At 40.8% G+C, this 25,559-nt stretch overlaps 1 protein-coding gene across 4 annotated transcripts in view; it reads left to right on the plus strand.

The window, feature by feature from the left end:
* Nucleotides 1–11,276: 11,276 nt before the first annotated feature.
* The window catches only part of KLF12 (Kruppel like factor 12), a 435,792-nt gene continuing 421,509 nt past the window's right edge, over nt 11,277–25,559 (plus strand). The window contains exon 1 of one of the 4 annotated variants that reach the window (XM_013047135.2): nt 11,277–12,244. The gene's annotated coding sequence lies outside the window, so the exon portion shown is untranslated. The other 3 variants (XM_045080634.1, XM_004775054.3, XM_013047136.2) reach the window with 3 other exon arrangements.

Raw genomic sequence — 25,559 nt, forward strand, 5'->3', positions numbered from 1 at the left:
CCTTGTAATTGTTGTTTTGAAGATAAAATGATGGGGCACCTGGGTGGCTCAGTCGGTTAACCCACGGACTCCTGAGTTTGGCTCAGGTTATGATCTCAGGGTCCTGAGATGGAGCATTGCCTCAGGCTTCATGCTCAGTGGGGAATCTGTTTCAGTTTCTCTCCCTCTTGCCCTCCCTCCCCCTGCTCACGCATGTGCATGCTGTCCTCTCTAAAATAAATAAATAAAGCCTAAAAGAGAGAGAGAGAGAGAGAGAGACGATATGAAAGCACCAGGTGCCTCAAAATCCTCATCTGTGCTGTTCCCTTTCAAGTATTTATTGAGTGCCTACTATACCAGGTCTGCAGCAGCAAATACCAGCGAAAAATCCTCTGCACTTTGGAACTCCCAATCTTGGGGAGGTAGGCTGGAGAGGGATAGGCAGAAGCAACGACAATAAAGCAAAATGTACAGTGTATCTGATGGTGATGGTGATAAGTGGCTTATGGAGAAAGATAAAGGGGAAAGAGGTTAGGAGTGCTTGTGGGGCTTGCAACTTAAAGTGGTTTGACAAGGCCAGCCCCGAAGAAGTAAAAAACAATAGTAGAAGTTCATAGAATTCTTGTGAAGGTAAATAAACTGTATGTAAAATGCTTTGACCAGTGTGTGGCACATAGTAAAGATTTAACAAGTGTCAGTTTCAAAAAGAGGTAGTGATGTTTAGTGTTGTCCTGAGAAAGGTTTTTGTTCTGTTCCTTCATTTGCCATGGCCATTTTTATCTGAAATTAGGAATGAATTTGTTTTCAAATTTTGTATAAAAGGTTCAAAAAACTAATTGGTAAACTAGACAAAAATTCAGAACTGGGAAACCTAAGTCTTAGTGGATAGATTATCCACAATTTGTCCCTGTCTTAAAAAGGGAGAAGGAGGAGGAGGAGGAAGGGAGGAAGAAGGGAAGGAGGGAGAGAAAAATTCTTTATTTAATGTCTATTTTTCAAAGAATAAAGTTGTTTTAAGTCATAGATATAGTTTAAATTATTTGAACTTTATATGTAGTCTGACTTGAAACATAGGTCAGTTAAAACAGATGTATCCCAAATATGAGAAAATACTAATCTTTGCTAATTGAATTAACTGGGTTCAAACATCTTAGTCAATATGCAGAGATCTTGTATGTTCCTTTAGATGATTTTTCTTTATAAACAGCTTTACTATTCTTGTAGGCATACTTTAATAGTAAACGAAGAATAAGTTATTTGTATTAAACAAGCTAACAACAAAGCTAATATAAAAGGAAAACAAATAATTATAGGGCACCACTTTCACCACTGTTGTTCAACATAGTACTAGAAGTCCCAGCAATAGTAATCAGACAACAAAAAGAAATAAAAGGTATTTAAATTGGCAATGAAGAAGTCAAACTCTCCCTCTTTGCAGATGACATGATACTCTATATGGAAAACCCAAAAGACTCCACACCTAAACTACTAGAATTCATACAGCAATTGAGTAATGTGGTAGGATACAAAATCAATGTACAGAAATCAGTTGCTTTCTTATACACTAACAATGAAAATATAGAAAGAAAAATTAGAGAATTGATTCCACTTACTATAGCACCAAGAACCATAAAACACCCGGAAATAAACCTAACCAAAGAGGTAAAGGATATGTTCTCGAGGAGCTACAGAACGCTCATGAAAGAAATTGAAGAAGACACAAAAAGATGGAAGAGCATTCCAAGTTCATGGATTGGAAGAATAAACTTTGTTAAAATGTCTATACTACCTAGAGCCATGCATACTTTCAATGCCATCCCAATCAAAATTCCGCCTTTTTCAAAGAGCTAGAACAAACAATCCTAAGATTTGTATGGAACCAGAAGAGACCCCCAAATTGCTAAGGAAATGTTGACAAAGAAAAACAAAACTGGGGGCATCATGTTGCCTGATTTCAAGCTTTACTACAAAGCTGTGACCATGAAGACAGCATGGTACTGGCACAAAAACAGATACGTAGACCGGTGGAACAGAGTAGAGAACCCAGATATGGACCCTCAACTCTATGGTCAAATAATCTTCGACAAAGCAGGAAAAAATATACAGTGGAAAAAAAGACAGTCTCTTCAATAAGTGGTGCTGGGAAAATTGGACAGATTTGTGTAGAAGAATGAAACTCTACCATTCTCTTACACCATACACAAAGATAAATTTGAAATAGATAAAAGACCTCAGCATGAGGCAGGAATCTATCAAAATCCTAGAGGAGAACATAGCAGTAACCTTTTTCTTTCAAGATATGTCTCAGCATAAAAAATTATTAAGGTACGCCTGGGTGGCTCAGTTGGTTAAGCGGCTGCCTTCGGCTCAGGTTGTGGTCCCAACGTCCTGGGATCGAGTCCTGCATCGGGCTCCTTGCTCAGCGGGAAGCCTGCTTCACCCTCTGCCTCTACCTGCCTCTCTGTCTGCCTGTGCTCACTCACTCTCCCTCCCTCTATCCCTGACAAATAAATAAATAAAATCTTTTTTAAAAAAATTATTAAAAAAAAGATATGTCTCAGCAATTTCTTTCAAGATATGTCTCCAAAAGCAAAGGAAACAAAAGTGAAAATGAACTTTTGGGATTTCATCAAGATCAAAAGCTTCTGCACAGCAAAGGAAACAGTCAACAAAATAAAGAGGCAACCCACAAATGGGAGAAGATATTTGCAAATGACACTACAGACAAAGGACTGATACCCAAGATCTATAAAGAACTCCTCAGACTCAACACACACACAAAACAGATAATCATGTCAAAAAATGGGCAAAAGACATGAATAGACACTTCTCCGAAGAAGACATACAAATGGCTAACAGACGTATGAAAAACTGTTCATCATCATTAGCCATCAGGGAGATTAAAATCAAAACCACATTGAAGACCATCTTGCACCAGTTAGAATGGGCAAAATTAACAAGACAGTAAACAACGTGTTTTGGAGAGGATGTGGAGAAAGGGGAACCCTTTTACCCTGTTGGTGGGAATGCAAGTTGGTGAAGCCACTTTGGAAAACAATGTGGAGGTTCCTTAAGAAATTAAAAATAGAATTTCCCTATGACCCTGCAATTGCACTCCTGGGTATTTACTCCAAAGATACAGATGTAGTGAAAAGAAGGGCCATCTATACCTCAATGTTCATAGCAGCAACAGTCACGGTCACCAAACTGTGGAAAGAACCAAGATGCCCGTCAATGGATGAATGGATAGGGAAGATGTGGAGTATTATGCCTCCATCAGAAAGAATGAATATTCAACTTTTGTATCAACATGGACAGGACTGGAAGAGATTACGCTGAGTGAAATAAGTCAAGCAGAGAGAGTCAAGTATCAAATGGTTTTGCTTACTTGTGGAGCATAAAGAATAACACAGAGGACATTGGGAGTTGGGGAGGAGAAGTGAGTTGGGGGAAATTGGAGGGGGAGACAAACCATGAGAGACTGTGAACTCTGAGAAACAAACTGAGGGTTTTGGAAGGGAGGGGGTGGGGGTTGGGTGACACTGATGGTTGGTATTATTATGGGGGCGTGTACTGCATGCAACACTGGGTGTTTTGCATAAACAATGAATTTTGGAACACTGAAAAGAAATAAAATAAAATGGAAAAAATAATTATAGGGCACCCACAATGTGTGGGTATGTGCTAGATAATTTGGAAGTTGCTTTCATTTTTCCTTCAAAAAGTTTTGAGGACTTGTGTTTTGGGCACTGCCCAAGGCACTGGTGGGACATCTGAGAAGTGTTTGGGCACAGTTCTTGCCAGATCTCATAGAGCTTACAGCCTCGTAGAGGAAGGTATGTACGGCCTCATTAGTTCTTCATCTCCTTATAAAGAAGGTACTGCCCCACGTGTATAGGGAGGAAAACTAAAACCAAGAAAAATGAGGTGAGCTGTCAAGGGCCACTCAATCAAGTGATGAGAACCAGAATCAGTTTAGAACATTCTGTTCACAGGTGCAAGCTCTTTCACTACTGACTCAGTAAAATTTGAGTGTGAAATACAAATGCAGTTGGTATTTACCTTTCTAATTACAGCCTGTTTACTCAACTTTTAAAAAATTAATGTTCATTTCTCGATGTAAATCGATGCAGTAGGAAGATGAACCATGACCAGACTACACAACTAGGTGAGGTGGAGCTGGGATTCACATTTTGCCTTAGGTAATTCATACATGGATTAATCTAGAATCAACTACATTATGGTTTGTGCACCTCAATGATTTTTTAAAACCACATTATGTGGGAAAAGTTCAGGTAAAGAAGCATCTTTTTTTTTTTTTTTTGATAGTTTATGAAATGATGTTTTTACAATGATGGGTCAATAACTCTTAAGCCGAATGGCATGTGTCTCCTTTTTTAGCTATCTGCCAGCAACAAGTCCAAAGAGACCCTCAGCAACATAACGGTATGCATCTTGCAACTAAAACATTCTGCACAATTACGTAACAAAAAGGCAGACACTGCCCGATGAATGCCCCAGATTCCATTTCTCCTTGCCTACTTCCCTGCAATTGGTGTCCATGAAGTCATGTGACCCAATTTTGGCCAATGAATTAGTAGCAGATGGTAACAGGTGAGGCTTCTAGAAAACTTTCTAAAACTTGGCCTTCACCTTTAGCTTTTTTCTTTCTTCCTAGTGGGGCAAGAAAAAGAAGTTACACTTTAAGAAGGGGAACAGGGAAACAAAATGAGCTTTGGGGCCTCGTGGCACCAAAGAGCAGCTGTACAGTCCCCAACTGGAGCTGCCTCCCTTTGGCTTCTTGTTTTGTTGAAGGAGAAGTTGAGACCAAAAGTATGTATCTTCAGCCGCCATTAGTCAAGTTTTCTGTTCTTTGCAAAGGAAAATAAAGCGATACTTAATCAGTGATCTTCTCCCTTCCCTTCCTTCTCTTTTCCCCTAGATCTTCCTTTCCTGTTCTGTTATTCCCAAGTTTTAGGTTTTAATTTTTTTCTTTCTATTCTTTTCTAATCAGTTCTTTATCTTCCAGTTGGATAGAATGAATGATCTATTCACATGACTTCCAGTGTTATCAGAACTGTAAACATGCCCGAACTCCTGAATTTCCTACTCTTCAGACCTTTCTTTTCACTTCTTACCAAGACTTGAAATATGAGACGTTGTTTTCTATTTTCTTTTCCTTGTACCCCTTTCCCAAAATAATAGGTTGTTGAATTTTAGTCTGAATTTGTAATATCTTTTGCAGCTGTTGCGTCATTGGTTTCCTATAGTAGCAAGTTGTGGCAAGAGCAGTTTGACTCAGCCCAAGCTTTCTACCTACCAGTGTTACCTGGTCCTAGAGTTCAGTTCCTACTAATCAAAGAATTAAAATGCAAGCCATTTCTGTTTGCTAATTTAAAGTTTGTTTGTTTTTTGTTTTTTTTCTCTGAAGCGCCACTCAACTAACCAGAACACCTTAGCCAGAACACAGGGAAGATGGTACTCTCAGATATATGATGTGGTCATTGTTAAGTTGGTAGAATAATTTTGAACAATAATCTGGCAGTATGTTTCTAGAACAGTAAAAACAAATTCATAATCTTTGTTTTGGGAACAACTTAGAGGAGACTATCTAAAAAAAATTTTTTTTTTTTTAAAGAAAGATGCCAAGATAGTCACTATAATCTAAGTATAATTGTAAAAATTTGGAGAAAATTCTTGTGGTGGGGATAAGCTAAATAAATAATGGCAATTCACTACTAGGACAAATAATGATTATGATGACTTTATATCAAAATAAAAGATATAAAAAATTACAATAAAATTATGAACCCCAAGTCAGAAAAGACAGTAGTTACCCCTGTAGGGCTAGGAGAGGGATGTGACTGGCATGACCAGAGTGGGGGCTTTGAGTATTGGAAATATTCTATTACTTAAGCTAGGAAGAGGCCACAGGAATGTGCCATAACATATATATGTTATATATTATTTTACACACATGACATAGTTCATATTATTAAAAAATAAAAATGTCTTTTGAAGAAATTTTTAACCTCCACAAAGGCTCTCTCTCCATTCTTCTTAGTGTTACCTAACAGATACAACTTTATCCAGAGTACTGTAACTGTATTTTATATTATAGTTATTCATTACTTTTATCTAAGCTCATCTTCGTATGCTTATAATACTGAGGCTAGTGTCTTGTATATAGCATGAAATTAAAGTGGTATTCTGCAAACTATGTACACTTTAGCTGAATTAAATTATTTCCATGGGGCATAATTTCTAATTATAAAAATAAAAAAGGCAAGGATAGCTATATTTCAAATCTGATAATGCCTCAATTTGTTATATTTTAAAAATGCAAATTATCTGTTTATTACATTATATCTCTAACATTTGCAATCTAAAGACTTGCAAAGTGCCTCTTTTTTTTTTTTTAAGATTTTATTTATTTATTTGACAGAGAGAGACACAGTGAGAGAGGGAACACAAACAGGGGGAGTGGGAGGGGAAGCAAGCTTCCTGCAGAGCGGGGAGCCTGATGGGGGGCTTGATCCCAGGACCCTGGTCATGACCGGAGCTGAAGGCAGATGCCCAACGATTGAGCCACCCAGGCACCTCACAAAGTGCCATTTTGAAAAACAACTTTTCCTATGAATTTTCACTCTGGTTATGAAAATTTATATTTAATACAATTCTACTTAAAAAATGAAAAAATAGTATAATTGATTGGATCATTTTTAAATGATTAAATATGATAGGGACAACAAAATTAGATAAATGTGTTCCAAATCTGATACATTTCTGTATGTAAAGACTTCTAATTTAAAAGAAAGTTGCCAGAATCCATGTTCAAAAGGTGTTTATCAACACATTTCAGTTTTGCTTGTTGTTTTTAATATGTGCCCCCAAATGGAAACTCAGGTTTTCAGCTATATTGTGTTTTAACATATGTCACTCCAATTTTGTATGTTATTCTAATTGGCTCAACAAACATTTCACTAATCATCTACCATGTACAAAATACTGTGATGGGGAAAGGCTAAAAACATGGTTAAGGTGCATCTTCAGTTCTCAAATGGGTTACCTATCTAGGAGCGCCAATAGTATTTAGTGAAAGTACCCTAGTGATAAGTGAGGGAATTAACACTTGCTGGATGCCTACTTGGGCCAGGTTATCTCCTGCTGTGTATCTCATACTGGCCCAAGTGAGGACCCAATAAACGTTAATCCTTCCAAGTATGGGGAATATCATTTAAATGGGTGGAAAAAATGGAGAATCAAAAAGGTACTCTTTCCATTACATTAAAAGAAGCCTCAAGAGGGGAAGATAATTTTGTGGTGAGAGGGTGGGATATGTATATCTGTGTGTGGGGTGTCATGGAATCATTTTGGGAAGATTCCATAGCGATAATGGGGCAGGGGGCGGGGCGCGGGGCGGTGAACCATCTATTAAGGCAGCTAGGAAGGAGAGGGCATGGCAGGGTATCCACCTGGGTTTGAAGTCTGAAATACATGAAAATCTATGTGGGGCCCTCAAATGTCATGGTTATTGTATTGATGCTAATTTGTGTCACTTCGGGTTTTAAATGTAAGTATGCTCTAATTAAGGCTTTGCTGGAGGTGAGGTGGAATGGACCTGAGGGAAGGAGGCCAGAGTTTCAGAGCTGCGGGGTGGAGGGTGGGTTGGGTGGGGGGGATGGGGAGGGGGGGGTGGGGGGGAGGGAGTAGGAGCGCTGCAGGAGACTTGACTAGAAATGACTATGCAGGAGCTTGGAAAAGAAGAGATATGTCTGAGAGCGCAATAAAGATATTTAAGCTAGAAGGACCCAAACTGTATTGATTGCAACAAAACAAAGTTATAAAATGTCATTTTCCTCTAATTTCCAGACAGCTCCTCACTCAAATCAAAACATGTTGTTTACCATGTAATCACATAATATCACCAGCTGTTTGCATTCCTAGTAAGGCTTTTTACATGCCTTTCTCAAACTCAAACAGGAAAACTTCCTTTTGCCGAGCATCATTACCAAAATACGACATGTGAAAAAAATGGGCATGGAAACCTGACAATACACGTTCACTTCTGACCGCAGGGAAAAGTCAAAACTATAGTTTAAGATTTATTTATAGCTTTGGAAGTCACATTTATTTTGACTTTGAATCAAGTCTAGTCTTTCAACACAGCTTTTACTTCTGAAAATGGACTCAATTTTCCCCCATCCCTGCCTGAAATTGTATTAGTGTTAAATCATCCATGCGATCCTTGGCATCACTAATCCAAAGGCTTAAGAACTTTAAATATACACAGATACTGAAGAGAGTCTTTACCTTAGAGAAATCAGGGTGTGGTACAGATAATACTCTTAATACTGTAAAAGATTTTTCTATCATTGACACTAATTTTTCAGAATATTACCACTGGTGAAGTATAATTAAGAAGATCTGACAAAAAGTTTGCAGGTAGGTAACATTTATTTTTACATTAACAACTTAAAATCTCTAGTTGTGAGTTCTGCCTTATCGTTTACACTGAGTGAGATATTACTTGCCTTGGGGGTACGTGTAGGTTCTTCTCTTTTCTGGGACAAGATGTTAGGTAAAAGAATACCAAGTTTAAAAAACTCAGAATACCAACCTCTAGCAGCCTTGTTAATCCATGCACCTTTTGGTACTTGTAATAATCAAGACTAAGTAAAAGAAGTATATGCATTTAGGAAAATGAGTCATCTTTGACCCAAATTATCTTGGTTTTAAACAGAATTGAAGTACCATAAAGAATGGGATATGAAAGATACTTTCAACCCTGAAATTTTATGATTCTGTAATTTCAAAACATTCTTGTATGCGGTTAGAATTATACATTCCTGCTGAAAAATTGACATGTTTACATTCTCTGACTTCTCATATCCCTGCACACAAATGGAAGCGAAGGGTAAGGGACAAAAATGTAAAGATGTGCACATATTTTTGTTAGGCTATGGGTACTATTTTTCTACCTTTTCCCCTTCTGTTCACACGTTAGTTGGCTTAACGCTAAGTTTGATACAGGGAATGAGTAAATGAACTGAATTGGAACTTCAGTTCATATACACAAATGTATGTACAGACACACACATAATTTACTGCAGTATCCTAACTCTCAGTGATAACCATCTTCTTTATTCTTTGGTTTTGCTCTTCCCCACCCATCCCCAGATCATACACAATGAAGTGATTCTGCCTTTTAAATTTGTATCTTTCTTCTTTCTTCCTTTCCTCTAAATCTGGGGAGTTGCCTTAATGGAACATTTCTGTTTTTTCTCATCTGTCAACAATTAAAAAAAAATTGGCAAGTACTTTCCCCCCCTAATATTTGATGTACTCCCTTCTTTTAACCACATTACCCAGATTCTGGATATTAACACTGACCTTCCTCTAATTTCCTTATCTCTCCGGAATGGAGTCTTGTACTTTTCGATCTTTTGTCATTCTATTTACATGCCTCTGGCTGTTGCCAAAGGAAGGGAGTGCAGCTTGGAATGCTTTTCCACGTGCAGAAAAGCACTTGCTACAGAACATATTTATGGTCGGTCCGCCACTCAGCTTTGAGAAAGAGCTGTTAGTACAAGAACTGCCACAATGACATAATTTCTTACAGCATCCTTCACTCTTACGGTTAAACTCACTTCCTTCACTCCCTGCCCCACCTAGAGGGAAACTTCACAGTGTTTCTAGTAGAGGCAAGTTTTTCGTTTAAACACTGCATTTGTTGATAGTCTACCGTTTTCCAAACACGCCTTTTCGTGTTTCTTCCAGATGTAGTGCAGTGTAAGGGACTGTTAACCGCGATTAGACCAGGGGGTGGGGTCCGGAGCCGCTTTCCCGAAATAGAGACCCCACCCTGCAATGGCCCCTCAGCCTCCAGGTCCCATTTTCTTTCGGGGCTCCTGATTCCTGCCGCACCCACACCTTCAGATGTGGGCATCCCTCGCCTTCCTGCTCTCACAGCTCTCGTCTTCTAAGACGACTTTGCTTAAGGAGTGGTCTGTGATTTTCAGACACTGTCACACTTAGGCCATTTGTGGTTTTTCGGAACCCCGAGAGCAGGGCAGAGCCCTCCTCTCAATACTGTCGGATGTCTAAGAGGCAGGCCCGCTGACTCGTCCAGTGAGGATCAGAAGTGGGCTGTGGACTCATCGTCCAGGCTGGACCACCTTTCCCAGCATTCCCCATGCACAGACTGTGGCAGGTGGCAGAGACCGCACCAGGCGGTACACTGCCTTTGTTTTCATTAATAACGCACACCGGGCCTTTAGAGATGTTTGGAAAATGCCACACAAAATGTAGAACACGGCTTTTCCTGGCTAGAAGTCGTTCCTTTGCTCTCATTTCCTGTTTCTCGGCCTCTCCCTTGTTTCTCTTCCCACCCCACTTGGTGCCACATTACTTCAAATCTTGCTCTCCTAACATAAACTTCCCCTTCGCAGCCTTCCCACCGCCGGGGCGGTTTCCCGCGCGGGGCGGGCTCAGGGGCACCGCGCAGGGGTGACGGCTGGCCCGGGAGCCCCAGCGCGCTCACCTAGGTTTGCAAGAAAAGTGGCGCTCGCATCTCCACCGCTGACCGCCGCGCCCCGCCAGGCCCCCCTCCCCACCCCGCCCGTCCGCTTCCGCCCGGTCTCCTCCCCGCCCCCGCCGACCCTCCGGCGCGGCGCTGACCCCCGCGCCCTTCGAGCCGCGGCGGGAACGGGCGCCCCGCCGTTGCCTCCTCTCTCCCGCCCCAGAATCCCGCGGATCTGCTCCCCCGGGCGCGGGGGCGGGGAGGGAGGGGCTGCTCGCTTCTCGTGCCTCCCTCCTGGGGCACAGGGTCGGGGGCTGGACTCCCCGACACCGCGGGCCCCACAGCCCCCCGGCGCCTCGGCAGGGGTCTGCAGCTCCAGCTTCCTTCCGCTCCTGCAAGTTCGCCTGCTTTCGCGAATAACTAACACGGGCTGGCGCCCCTTCTGCCGGGTTTCCCAGGCGAGGCATGCGTCTTCCCCCGCCCCCATCCATCCCAAGGTGAAGCACCGGGAGGGAGGACACCCCCGCTTCGCCCGCAACGTGCGCCGCTCCCGAACCCAAACAATGATCCCGCTTCCTTCCTCGCCCAGCCCTCCTCCCGCCCCACCCCCCGCGCGCACCCCAGCATCCAGGGCACCGCCCGCCCGGACTGCCCCTGCCCGGACCCCATTGTTGCCCGACCCGGGCGATGCCCGGCGCCCGGGGGCGGTCCCCGGGAGCCGCCGCGCCGCCGCGCCCGCAGCCTCGGCCGGCCGCTGGAGCCGGCTCCGCCCACACCTTTCCAAGTTAGCTGGCGGGTGAGCCGCGGGGACGGCTCGGGCGCCCGGCCCCCTCCCTGCACGCCCCCACCCGGGCCGGAGCGGGGAGGGGGCGGGCGGCCGAGCGGGCTCCGCGCTCGGTTTGCCTCCGAATTCTCTTCCTAAGGCTGCCTTGCGCGCTCTGACACAAAAGAGGGGACTTTCTCGCGGCTCAGCGCGAGTCCTCGCCTGGCGAGTTGCAATCCGGGGGCTCCACCCGCCGCGAGGCCCCGCGGGCCCCCCTCGGCCGGCGGCTCCCAAAGCTTCGTTGGCCATGTGTAGGTTATTTTGGGTGCCGCAGCAAGGTGGTGCAGGTGAAAGGGAAGCTCGGCCGAGGCCGGAGGCCGGGGGGCGGGGGCAGGGGTGGGGCGGGGTGGGGCGGGGTGGAGGCTCCGCGGACCCACCCCCCAGCCCGGCGGCCCGGGCGGCGAGGCGAGGGCCGGGCAGTGGGTGTTGCCTTCTACCTCTGCGAGCGGGGAGGGGTTAGTTTCCCACAGGGGATTTCAACCATCACACTCTGAGCCCGCCTCCTAATCCTCGGGCGGAGCGGCTCGGGGGCCCCATTTTATGGCAATAAAGCGACTTAGCGCCTGCTGAGCGAGCCCCTCCCCGCCGCCGCCCCCGCCCTCGGCCCCACCCCGGGGCTCGCCCGCAGCGGCGGGGCTTTGTTTCTGGGGAGGAGGACCCGGAGCTCTTTTGTTTGGGGGTTTGGTGTTTTCACCCCCCCCCACCTCACCTCACCCCACCCCACCCCACCCCCCGCGCCTCTCCGGTTTCCTGAGCTGCGGGCTGCAAGGGAGGAGAAGCGGCGTCTTGCAACCCCCTCGGCTGGGCCCCGGGGTAATTCGATGCGGGCCTGGCGAGGCTCCCCACGCTAGACCGGGGCTCGCGTCTCGGCAGCCTCCACCCACCGGCCCACCCTACATTTAGCGCATCATGTGATCCGGGTAAGTCATTTGCAAGTACAACAGTTCCCTGGGTTGCCCCCCATTCATTTCCTGAGAACTGCAGAGAGCAGCTGAGAGGCTCTGCCTGTGCGTGTGCGAGTGTGCGTGTGAGTGTGCGCGGGTGACGCCGTGTGTGTGCGAGAGTGAGTGTGTGCGCGCGCGTGTGTGTGCGAGAGAGAGAAAGGGAGAGAGAGGGGGACTCTGTGTGAGGGAAAGAAAACAATTTCTCCTGCTCTGCAGCTTCTGTTCAGGTCTGTGCCGATTCTGTTTCTTATCAAAATAAACAACCCCCTCCTTTTTTTTTTTTTTTTTTGCCATCCCAAATCAGACCGTATTCTCTTAACATGTTTTATTTTCCTTCTGTCATCTGCTCAAGTTAAATCATTTTGGTTGGTCTATGTTCTTAAAGGGGGAAAGTGTTGGGAAGCGGGAGGGGGCCGAGGGAGGGCGATGCTATTGCAGAGCAAGTAGCGTCGGTCGGATGTGTGGAGAAGAAAGAAGGACGTTTCTCCCCCCCCACCCCCAAATTCTTTTTTTTTTTTTTTTAAACTTATCAAGTACCGTGAATTAAGCAAATGTTTTTCTACCCCTAGTGGAATTGTTGGTTGCAGTGTTTGGCTGACAGTTGCCAAGGATGAGAAATAAAACACCAGGGCTGAATTGGGGGGGGGGGTGTTGTGGAAGTAGTTTGCCCCCAGGAATAGAGCGAGTTCGGAGAATAGCCGCCGCACCGGGGCTATGTGGGCTGTGGGTGTGCACCGGAGAGAGTGGAGGGGAAGGGGTTAAGGCGGAGATGACACTGCTGGCATGAATAGTGGTCCTGGTGCTACATTCATTATTGTCTCTGGTCGTAATGATGTGTAACTGTCACTTGCTACGGTGCCTGGTCCATGGAAGTAGCCAGGGGCTGGCCCGTGGCTGTTATTTTCAATTACGGGGGAGCCGGCCGGAGTTGACAAGGGGCAACTTTGCACGTCCACGCGAGCCGGGAAGCCCGCGGAGACGGCCTGGGAGCCACTTCTTGCCTTAGAAGCTCGCTCCCAGGACTCGGACTTGACCTCCGCGACATTAGTTGGTGTTCATGTTAGATGCTCCCCTGCGGGGAGAATCAATCCTGCTTTTGTTGGGTAGAGAACTGCCTATTAGAACTTTGAAAACTTTTATCTTTGGGGAAAAGGGTGGGGTGCACTCAACAGTTCTGTTTCGAAGTGCATTTGAGGCAAACGCTTGGAAAAAGTACCAATTCCTTTGTTATATGCCCTGCAGCTTCCCAACCCCCTTCCCCCTGCGCTTCGAGTTTTGCATACTTTAATAGTAATACCCTTAATTCAGCTGATAAAAACTGACTGTGTTGAGTTAAAGAGTATTAGTACAACGGAATGTGTAATCTGGATAAACAGTTTGTATGGTTAATATTGTCAGCTCTCTAATTTAACCGTACAGATTTTAAGTATCGTTCTGTATGGATTGTTTTAAGCAATTCCACTGGCTAATAGAATTCTCCGCGGAGCACTCGGGTATTTTATTTTAAATCAGCTTTAATATTCTGTTTCTCAGTAACACTGGGGAGGTGAGCAGCTCTATTTACATTTACTGCATGTGCATCCAGTGGCTTCAGTAGACATCTGTCAATCAAATAACGCCATTCTGCAAATCCACGAAGACGCCTGCAGGCCCTTTTCTTACTGGAGGATAGAGTTGTTTGGATAAGTAAATGCTTTGAAATAAATTTGGTGGCGTTTAACAGGGCGCAGCTCGTGATGGGAATAGGAGTGGTCACTTTGAAGAGTGGGTGTATTCCATCATCTAAGAAATGCTCTTTGGAATTGGCATTTAATAAAACCGCTGACACCCCTTCCCCCCCAGGAGCCGGGCTGTGCTGTTTGTAGACCTCATTCCCATGTTGTTTACATTTGTTTAGAACCACATAAAAATTGGTTGTGATAAAGGGGTATACTTCCAGGCTAGAAAATGTTTAACTGTGGAAGCTCAGTGGACATGGGATGTTGAAGGACAAACATTTCAGTTGCATAAGTTGTATCTCTTGCTGCAGGCAGGTCAATGTGAAGACTAGCTTGAGTCTGGTAAGCTGCTTTGGGTTGGGGAGAGAGCAGTTAGAGCATAGAGGTATAGGCAGACGTTTGTTGTGTGTTTTGGAGAGAGGTTTAATTCTGCCTTGTAATTCATAACTATTATAAAATATACGAAGGCTGGTAAAATTTGGGACTTTTAGTTTATGAAATAAAACTGTGTGACGAATACAGTTCTGCCAGGCTTGTCATTCTTGAGGGATTTCTGTTTATTTTTGAGTTGCTTCAGTTGATTTATTACTTGGTAATGCCTCTTTGAAAGAAACTTCGTTCAGATACACTTTATTTTGGAATGCTTTGTCTTACTATTTATTGAATGAAAATTGTTGTGCCGGTGAGCCCTTAATATATATATATTTTTTTTCTCCAGAAAGTTCTTTTTCAGTAACCGAATGTCCTTTGGGAGAGAACTGGTCCTGCTGTAGCATTTGAGACCTTGACCTTAGCAACTCTTGGCTGGTGCTTGTTAACTACAGCTGCAGCCTATGTGTGTACAGAAAGGGAAGGCACTGCAAACACTCGTGGGCTCCCTCTCCCTAGGCCCAGGGAAAAACAAATCAGGATGCTTGACGTTCATTCATTACGAAGAGTGCATCAGGCATATAATAGCAACAGTGCTCTGGTCATTTAAAAATATATATATGTTCCTAGGGGATTACTTCCCCACCTCCTGTGAAAAGTAAACAAGCACTTTAACAGACTGTGTGAGTTTTACATGTTATATCATGAAGCAGGCTGTTAACAGCTTAATGAAATAATTTGATCCTAAACATAGGTGGGGTTTTTTTGTGTGTGTGTTTTTTTTTGTTTTTGTTTGTTTTTCCTTTCTGCAAAGAGGACACAAATGCTTAGACCTTTAGGCCTACACTGAGGGCATCTTGAACTGCAGCCAGTATTGGTTAATCTAGACTATTGAGTAACCTTACCAGTGAGGTGATATTGTTAAATAGTTCAACATATAAAGGCCCGGGATGTTTTTACCATCGCATGAGATGGAAAGTGTGGAATTTCATATTTATGTGAATTTCATTGGTACAATTCCATTGAATTGGGGGTGCTAAAGGTTTTCTTTGTATATAAGAGAAACTATCTTCTTAGAGTGTTAACTTCATAAATGCAACTGTCAGTGATTTGTGGATTTATGCAACATAGTTGTATCCTACAATACTAGAGGCACAGACTCATTTTTAAAGTTACTCTTTTTTTGGATAAGGAAGTCTCCTCACTCCTGCTTCCATGTTGATTAATGAATAGGAGCTTAAAAACCCCACACTGATTTATTTAGAATCCACACCCATGATTGTCTTATTCTTTGTTGAAACAATTTTCATTTTTATAAATAATTCCTAAAATAGGTTGCAGTTGCTTACCTCTATCATTTATATTTTGAAAATACTGTATGCCAATAGAGTAGAAATATATGTATTTTTGCCCGGTGTCCATTTATTTTCTGTGTGAAATTTTTCTTTGTATTTATTTTTCAGCCTACAAATTACGCACAGCTTTCAATCTTAAGTATGTACAAAATGTAAGGGGAAAAATTTTAACATTAAATCACTGGCAACACCCTATAAACCACAGCCTTAACTCATCCACCACAACCACAGCTCCCAAAATCAAAATGCTAGTAAACAGATGGGCCTTGCCCTGTGCCCAGGAGGTCAACAGCCTTAGGCTCTGTGAGATCTGCTGTGTTTCTAGATCCCAAACCGGTCCAGAGAACTGTTTGACTTCAACAGACCAGAATTCATTTCCAGGGCCTAGACCGGCCACACCCCATCTGATGTCAGCTTTTGAGTTCTTGTGGTGGAGAACACATGCTGTGGATTAAATGGTTGCTTTCTCTATATATTCTCAGTAATTATGTTACAAAAGGATTTTTCGGTTTTGGGTGTTTATTGTCATAAAAGTGGCTACTTGAGTAGTCCTGTTGCTCCATAAAAATTTGTTTTGGTCTGGCAGTAGATTGCAGGATATTCACCCAAAAAACTGCTCTGGTATGGCCTTTCTTCCTGTCTTTTTTTCAACTTAAAGTCCTGCTTCTCTTCTGTGGCTAATTCCATGGTATATAGTTTTGGATATTAGCATAACTGGACTGGTCCAAACAGTATCGCTTTTTAGGTACAGATGGTGTAGTAGAAAGCCCTTGTCGTCGCACTGCCCTCGTGTGTGGAAGGCGAGAACCAGTTGCAGAGCTCTGGGACAGTTTTCCCAGTCCCATCAGAGTAACAGAGGCTGCCCCATTACGGCAGACTGGCCAAGACAGCCAGGAATTGTGTTCCCAGTGCTACATTCACCACACTTAGGGGTTTTCAGAATAATTCCTGTCATGATGTATATGTGTAGTTATATACGTGTGTGTGTGTGTGTGTGTGTGTGTTTGCTATTTTGTGTATGTACCTGTGTGTATACATACACAGTATTTATATTTATGAATGCGAATTTTTATATTGTCTTTCTATGTTGGTATATATATCCCCCATGCCACATACACTAAGACCAAGAATTATAGTAAAAAGCCCCCTCCCCCATCATCGAATAAAGAGGGAAAGCACACAATTTGTTTTCTCAAAGCCTGTGTTTAGTAAGATTATTCTCACTTGTGTTTTTTTTTTTTTTATTTTAGCAAGCAAACTTACAGCATGAAAACAGCCCTTCCCCAAAGAAAACAAACCAGCAAAACTAAATGACAACCAAGAGGAAGGATTGTAAAAAATGAAATAAATAACTCTAAAGAAAATGTTTATTCATTTCCCAATCATGTATCTGCTAAGGGTATATCTCCTGTTGTCTGGACGGATTTAAGGGGCAGAGATACTACAGTTTGAATTAGGGGCTCTTGCCTTCTAACTCTGAATGGCCTTGGTCACATTTCATAACCTCTCCGAGTCTAGAAAATGGGAAAAATAATGTGCATTTTACGGGGGTATGGTGAGGGTGAAAGGGGATAGTGTGGGTACAAATCACTTTGTAAAACTGGAAAGTACTGGCCTGGCAACCGATTGGACAGGGAAACCACTCCCTCTCCATCCCCCACATCCCTACAAGGGATGAACTTTCCAGCCTCTCAAAGTGAGCATATAAATTACACTTATGGAGAAGGAATTTCCGAGTGTGGGTAGAAAACTTCTGGCAGTCAAAGGTCATGAATTCCATTCCTGTCTCACTAGAGATTTGCTCTGTGACCTTGAGAAAGTCATTCTTAAAAAGTTTCTCTAGCTGGTATGAAAGTCACTGACTATTACCATTTATATAATGCAGGTGAAGTATCCGAATAGGTTTTCTGAAGAAGGTCCATGAAAATACAGTTCCCATGATCATTTTACAGAAAACAGAAAATAAAGATCAACAGTGATTATTTAGGGATTGTAAACCTCCAGGCTGTTTCTTCAGTGAGTCAACTGAAACTTCTATCAACTGGTCATTAAAAATCCTTTTAATTTTTTTTTTTTAATAGAATCATTACATTCATGCTGTTGTACTATGATTTAGAACAGTCTATTGAACTGCAAATTCCTAGTTAAGCCAAGATTCTGTTGATTAAGCTATGTCTGATTTATGGCTTAAGGTGTCTTGGTTAGACTCAAAACATTGTAACACAATACATGCACAGTAAAGAGAGGTAAATGATGGAGATATTGCATGGATATTTGAAAATCTGTGGAACACATTTTATATGCACACCTTTTCCTGCCACGCACATTTCTTTACACACATACATTTGAGAAAATTAAGAACAGTTTTAATTTACATAATTTCTCCCCAGCTACATTTTCTTCAGTTAAGAAGCAAAGTATGTTTCACACTGTGTAAACACTATTCTTGCAAGAGCAAAGAAACACTCAAACTAGCTCATCGATATAACTCGTTTCAGGCTCTTTCCATGTGGCACAAACACCCTAACTCCTGTTCATGTTACAGCTATTACTGTAAACATCAATTTCTGTGGGACTCTATTTACCATCCCTTGCTTTGAGAACATGCAGGGCTCTAGTCTGTATTCTGGGGCCCTGGAGTACATGCTGTTCCATCTGCTTGTTGCTTTGCCTTGTCTACTGCCAGTAGTAAGCCCCTTGAGAGCAGGAAATGTATCCTCCTCAAAGTTGCTGTCCCGGCTTCTCACCCAGTGCCTACCATTGTGACTTATCATACAGGGCTAGGGCTAAAATACTCATGGAAAGAACAAATGAAGGAGTGCAGCCCCACGCTAACCCTTCAGTAGCTAAAGGGCAGTGTCATGGATATTTCCTACCTACATGTTTTCTAGCTATGTATATTCAGCTCTCTTAGCCATTCCACAATTCACAATATTTTCTTGAATTTTTAAAATTTTATTTTTGCAAAATGAAGCTTTGTAGTGGAGTCGAACAACGCTGGATTTGAAACCTCAGACTGCTCAGGTTTTGGCTGTCTAACAGGGCAAGTTAATTCTCCAAGTCTCCGTTTACCCACTGATAAGTGAAAACAAGAACAAGTAATGTCAGCTTTGTAGATATGTTTGAGGACTAAAATTGTGGTGATGTCCATAAAACATCTAGTATATGTACCTTGTTAACATTTAGTGCTCTACAAATATTAGTTTGTTCCAGGGTATTTGTGCCTCTCTCCATTTTTGTAAGTTTTTAATTTCAGTTAGTTAACATACAGCGTTATGTTAGTTTCAGGTGTAAAATACAGTGATTCAGCATTTTCATACATTACTCGGTGCTCCTCACGACAGGTGCACACCTTAATCCCCATCACATATTTAACAAAACCCCCCACCCACTTCCCTTCTGGTAACCATCAGTTTGTTCTCTATAATTAAGTCTGTTTCTTGATGTGTCTCTCTTTTTTTCCCTTTGCACGTTTGTTTCTTAAATTCCACATATGAGTGAAATCATATGGTATCTGTCTTTCTCTGACTGATTTCACTTGGCATTGTACTCAGTAACTCCATACATCTTGTTGCAAATGGCAACATCTCATTCTTTTTTATTGCTGAGTAATATTCCATCATGTATTTGCGGTCTCTACTCGTATATCCGTGGACACTGTTTCCGTATCTTGGCTATTGTACATAATGCTGCTACACCAGGGGGCATGTATCCCTTTGAATTAGTGTTCTTGTATTATCTGGTGATGTGATTGCTGGATTATAAGGGATTTCTATTAAAAGCAGACAGTTTAGAATCATTGGTTTATAAAGTAATCCATTCGGAATGAAGGGTAGCAACAAAATAAATTAGCTGCTCTTTCTTGTGCAGAAGTTAGGCGCCATATTTCTCATGTGTTGGCTTATTTAGTATGTACTCTTTAGTATACAGGTATGTGTAGGTTGACTTCCAAATAATTTATACTATGAACATACTATGTTTATACTATAGTATGTGTGGAGACCCCTAGAATACAATACCTTTTATACACTGGATCTTGACTTAGGAACATCATTTTACGGGTGGTGTTTTTTTTAAAGCTATTGAGTGATGGTGCTTACTGCCAAGTAAGAGTTCCTTCCCACCCCCCGCCCCCGCCCCATGACTTTGCTACTTTTGACAATAATTTTAAAGATTATTTGAAAATTGTACTACTTTTGCTTTTCATTAACAAAATAAATGGAAAAAGGCAGAAAATGAAAGGGCTGCTTCTACTTATAAGAAACAGGGTTTATCATCTTGATACACAGTTGAAACAGAAATCATTAGGTGTGTTGAAAAGTGACTCTTTGGAGGTGCTTTAATGGAGTTAATCTGATAAATTGTGAAAAATAAGATTATGGAATATACAGAATGCTATACATCTGTTTTTAGTACGGAATTTAATAGATTACATGTAACTATAGAGTTTGTAATTTTTCTTTTGTCTCTGGGTGTGGATCTCCTTTAAAACAGAAGTCTGGTCCCTTGACTTACACTTACTTGGATTTTGTGTAAGTTTCCAGGAGTGCATTATATATTGAAAAACATGAGATTACTCTATTTAATATTCTTTGAGTACCTATATATGATATTACGGTTTCTATTTTATAGATGTAGGAACTGATTTTCACCAAATTGGTGCGATCGTGGTCAACAGCCAACTAGCGCCAAAGTGAAGATTTGAGTGCTGGAAAGCCTTTGTGTTCCTCTTTCCTCCCTGTGTTTCTCTGCTCTCCCTTTAGCATTAAGTATGCTATTCCAGAGTTAAACTTGTTGTAGAATCGAGCAAAAAAGGGGAATATTATACAAATACTGTGTTTAGAGGCTGTTATTTTATTTGTAGATTATATTGACATACTACACTTACTAGAATACATTGACTAGAATATTTAATACAGAAGCCAGTTCTGTGATGGGTGATCCGTGTACTGAAACAACTTATGAGACCTCATCCAAAAAATTATTTTAGAAGGCAACAGCTACAGGATGTTTCCAAGTGACAGTAGTCGACCAGTAACTTCTGGCCAATACACATTGTGCCGTTTGATAAGGCTGTTATAGTCAAAGGTGTCATAAAAGTAAGAAAAAACATAATCGCTCTAAGAAATGCCTTACCTCTTTTGACATATATGTGTATATATATATTCAGCTCCTATCATGAATATAGAATCATGTATAAAAATGGGTAGGACATCATCATTACTGAGCTGAAATCAAGGAGAGGAGGTAAGACTTAATGTAGAAAATTATAATAAAGCAATTTGTGATAAATGGACCAAGGGCTGTAAGTTACTTAAACGAAATGCATAGGAAAAAATGCCCCTTATCTGCGAAATCAAGAGTTTCAGGTTTTTCATGGATATGGCAATAATTCTTTGTGGGAAACATTTACTTTCTATAGAAAGAAAAAAGCAAACCTACAAGAATAAGAAAGCAAATTAAAACCATATTTTGGCTACTGTAGTGATTTCACACCTCCTTTTCTGTTATCTTTTAGAGTTGATGGCTTTATGGTGTTTTATCATTTGCCTTATCACCAGAAAATTGTGATTTCCAAAAATAAATCCTGGGAAGTGCTTGGCTAGTAGGGCATGCAGTGTTATAATGAGTTTAGAGAAGGTTTATTTGGGCAAAAAAAAAAAAAAAAAACTTCACAAAAAAAACTCATATGTATGTGTGTGTGTGTGTGTGTGTGTGATGATTGGTTAATAAAATTTTAAAAGTACCCCTTCTGTGAAGCTGTCTAGTGAAATTTTTTCATATCGCTGAAGATTTGATGTATGATAATTTATAAATGATGAGAATTTTACCTTTGACCAAAAACCTTGAATATGAGAGTAAGATTTTTTTTTTCTAACTTAAGAACAACAGAAGGAAAAACTTGAAAACCAATCAGTTTTACAGAAGGTCACAGTCAGTTGTAATTTATCAGAGGTGTGGCTTGAAGGGATATTTAGGAAGAAACTTTACATTAAAGTGGTTGGTTGTTCAGAGTGACACCCTCTGGAAAGTGCATTAGCTTTCTGCTTTAGGTGTAACTACTTACACTTAAGGAAACACACATTTCATTTTGAGACAATGTATAACAAGAAAGAAATCCACTCTTAATGAGTCTATAAAGGGCAGTGATAGAATTCCTGTTGTATACTGAGCTCTCTATTGAGTATATTGGGATCATACCAAGGCACTAGGCTGAAGCAGTTGTTTTCATTTATAAATAGCTCGGTAATTAAGACACTCCAGAATACTTGGGAAGTGTGGGCCTAACAAAAAAAATTTTGTTTAGTGGCTGGTGGTTTACAGGGTGGTTTTAGTTTCATCCTGACAATCCTATAAGGTAGACAGGACACATGTCACTTTTTTTATTCTCAAGGATATTAAAGTCATATGAAGGTAAAATAACTAGAAGGTGGCCAAGCCAAAACTAGAACCTTGATTTCCAACCCCAGTAACATAATTTTTTCCATTTCATTCCACTGCTGTCTTCCTAAGTTTCCTTTAGTCTTAGATTTTGAAAGTCTACTTTGCAAAAAAGAGGTGCCTGTGTCTAGCATCTAGCTCATGTAAGATAGTCACTGAATATTATTGGATGAATTCTATCCCCTTCCAAAACGTACTTTAAAGGGGCATTAAAAAAACCATATGCAATAGCTCAGATTTTAGAAGAAACTGTGCAAATAGAGGCATTTCTACTCTGAAGAAAATGAGGAGACGGTTCATCACTTACCATGTACCAAGGCTTGTGCTAGATGCTGAAAGTGCAAAGGTACTCTGTCCTAAGTGTGTGCAGATCAGGAGGAAGCCTCGAAGCTACAGCCAGAGGGAGGCCCATACTGTACTATATTTCAGTTTATTTTATTTTCATGTAGATCCTTAGTGTGCCTAAAAGTAATACCTAGATATTTTTAGATTCATGTTTTAGTTTCTTTTGAGTACTTTTCATCTTATCCGAAAATCTTTTCCATTTAAGCATGTGATTGTTTTAAGTTTCTTTTTCCTTTCAAAAAAGGTATATTTTGTGCTTGCTGTACTGAAAATGTGTATGGTACACTTAAAAGGCATTATCTCATTTAATGCTTATAGCCAACTCAAAGCGAGCTATTTACTTAAATGAATTGATTATTACTATTATTACTTTTATGAGTAAGGTTTTCAAAGGACAACTTAAAATCTGTAGGAAAGAAGTGTTTCGCCTAAACTCATTGAGCAGTGTTTAGAAATACATCTCTCTGATAAAAGTAAGTATGTGTGTGAAGACTTTAAACTTCATTTTTTCTTTTTTTTTCCCCTACTTCTCCCCTACTTCTTATAGCCAGCAATAACATTCCATTCCCCCGTAACTCATGTCATCAGAACTATGTGTCCTTTTACATTTTTCTCCATATCCTAAGCATCATAAACACATTTGCACAAAGTTTTTTGATCACTGATTATAAAAATGGGATTATATTTTGGAGACTATTGTCAGATTTGTTTTTTGGTTCAGTATAGCTTAAGGGAAATACTTGCACTCAACTGCTGTATCTCTACTCCATTAAAAAAAAACAAAAACAAAAGCGAAAACAAAATATTGCCTGATATTCTCAAATATGGTTATTTCATAGTCTACTGAACCATTAACTTATTGATGGGCAATACTTTTGTTTCTAGTTTTTCCACTAATTACACTATAGAAACTAATAACAATATAGAATAATTTCTACTAATAATATAGAAACAATAGAGAAATACCTTTATATCTACACTTTGACAGACCAATGGGACAGATTCCCAGGGTGGGATTATTTACTGCTTCAAAACGGTGCCACATTGCTTTGAAGAAAAAGGCTGTAGCAGTTCTTTTTACCAGTAATGCAGGCAAAATCCTTAACCTGAAACTCCATTAGGAAAAGTTGACACTTTCCCAGTCTGATAGTTGTGCAGTAGTATCTCACAGTTACTTTAAATTAGTATTTCCTGACTGTTGGTGGCATTGAACATCTTTTTCTATATTTGTAGGTACATTGGAGTTGTTCTTCTAAAAATTGCCCTTTCATACTCTGCTCATTTTTCTACTTGGGTTAATGTCCTTTTGTGGGAGTTCTTTATATATTATAGCTATTAACCATTTGATATCTGGATTGCAAAGACTTTTGTCAAAAACTGTCCTTTTGGGGTGCCTGGGTGGCTCAGTTAGTTAAGTGTCTGCCTTGCGCTCAGGTCATGATCCCTGGGTCCTGGGATAGAGTCCTGCAGAGGGCTCCTTGCTTGGGTGTCGGGGGAGTGGGGAAGGGAGGGAAGGGGAAGCCTGCTTCTCCCTCTGCCTACTCTGCTTGCTACTCTCCTTGCTTGGGCTCTTTCTCTCTCTGACATGAATAAATAAAATCTTAAAAAAAAAAAAAAACAACCCTGATCTTTTGTTTGTTCAAGAGGTATCTTTTGATGTATAACATTTTTAATTTTTATATAATCAGTTCGTTCTGTCCTACTTAACTTTTTTTAATGTTTTCTCCATTGACAAAACAGATGTGTAATCTACACTTACACTGAATTTTTCCCTTCCACTTTGATCTTATCTTTAGTAATTTTAGTAATTTGTAATTTTTAGTTATATGTGCTATAGAAGAGGGATCCACTTTTACTTTCAGATGCATATTAGCACCATTGTTAAATTAATGTATTCTTTTACCAGTAAATATAAATTCTGCAGTTGTATTATGTTCTCAGCTATCCTATGATAGTACCAGGGTTTTTTTTTCTCTTTTAAAGTAGTAAAGTCCAAATCTAAGGAATATGTCATCTATTGTCCCAACTCCCCTGGACTAAAAAAATACACAAAAACCCTGTTTGATTCTAATGGGAATTGCATTATGTTGTATATACTCTGGGGACAATTGACATTTTAATATTTTTAGTTCAGTGTGTCATCCCCATTCAAGAATGTGGATGTCTTTCTGTTTATATAGTTTTTTATGGTTCAAAAAGATCTTAGTATTTTACTTGTAATGGTTGTTTTCTCTTAAATTCTCTTAAGTCTAAGTACTTTTATAGGTTTTTGGCTATTTTATATTTATTGAGATGATAAGATTTTCTGTTTTAGTCTGTTGGTATGGTGAATTAATTGTGTGGCTTGATTTTTTAATGTTGTGACAGACTCTCATTACTTATAAAAGTCTTACTTGTTCTTGGTGCATTATCTAGTTATATATAGCTATATTTGATTTTCTAATATTTTGTTAAGAATTAAGATATGTGTTGGGGTGCCTGGATGGCTCAGTGGGCTAAAGCCCCTGCCTTTGGCTCAGGTCATGATCCCAGAGTCCTGGGATTGAGCCCTGCATCCGGCTTTCTGCTTGGCAGGGAGCCTGCTTCCTCCTCTCTGTCTCTGCCTGCCTCTCTGCCTACTTGTGATCTCTATCTGTCAAATAAATAAATAAAATCTTAAAAAAAAAAGAATTAAGATATGTGTTTATACTGTTCAGTTCTTTTTATTCTTTTAATATTTTTATCTGATTTTTGCTTTCAGGTTATTCCTAGCCTAAAATAACAATGGAAGTGTTCTATTATCTATTTTTTTGGAATAGTTTTTGTAGAATTATTTCTTCCTTAAATGTGTGGAAGAATTCACCAGAGAATCCATCTGGATTTAAAGTTTTTTTCCCCCTTTGCAGGAAGACTTTTAACTATAAATTCAATTTATTCAACACATACAGAGCTATTCAGATTATATGATCCTTTGTGAATTAAACATCTTGGTTTGTGTTTTTGAAAGAATTTGGCTTTTTCACCCAAGTCACAGAATTTATCGGCATAAAGTTGTTTATATTGTCCTGTACTTTTAACGATTGT

The sequence above is a fragment of the Mustela putorius genome, unplaced genomic scaffold (genome assembly GCF_011764305.1).
Source record: "Mustela putorius furo isolate JIRA1106 unplaced genomic scaffold, ASM1176430v1.1 tig00000480_pilon_pilon_pilon, whole genome shotgun sequence".
Classification (NCBI taxonomy): domain Eukaryota; kingdom Metazoa; phylum Chordata; class Mammalia; order Carnivora; family Mustelidae; genus Mustela; species Mustela putorius.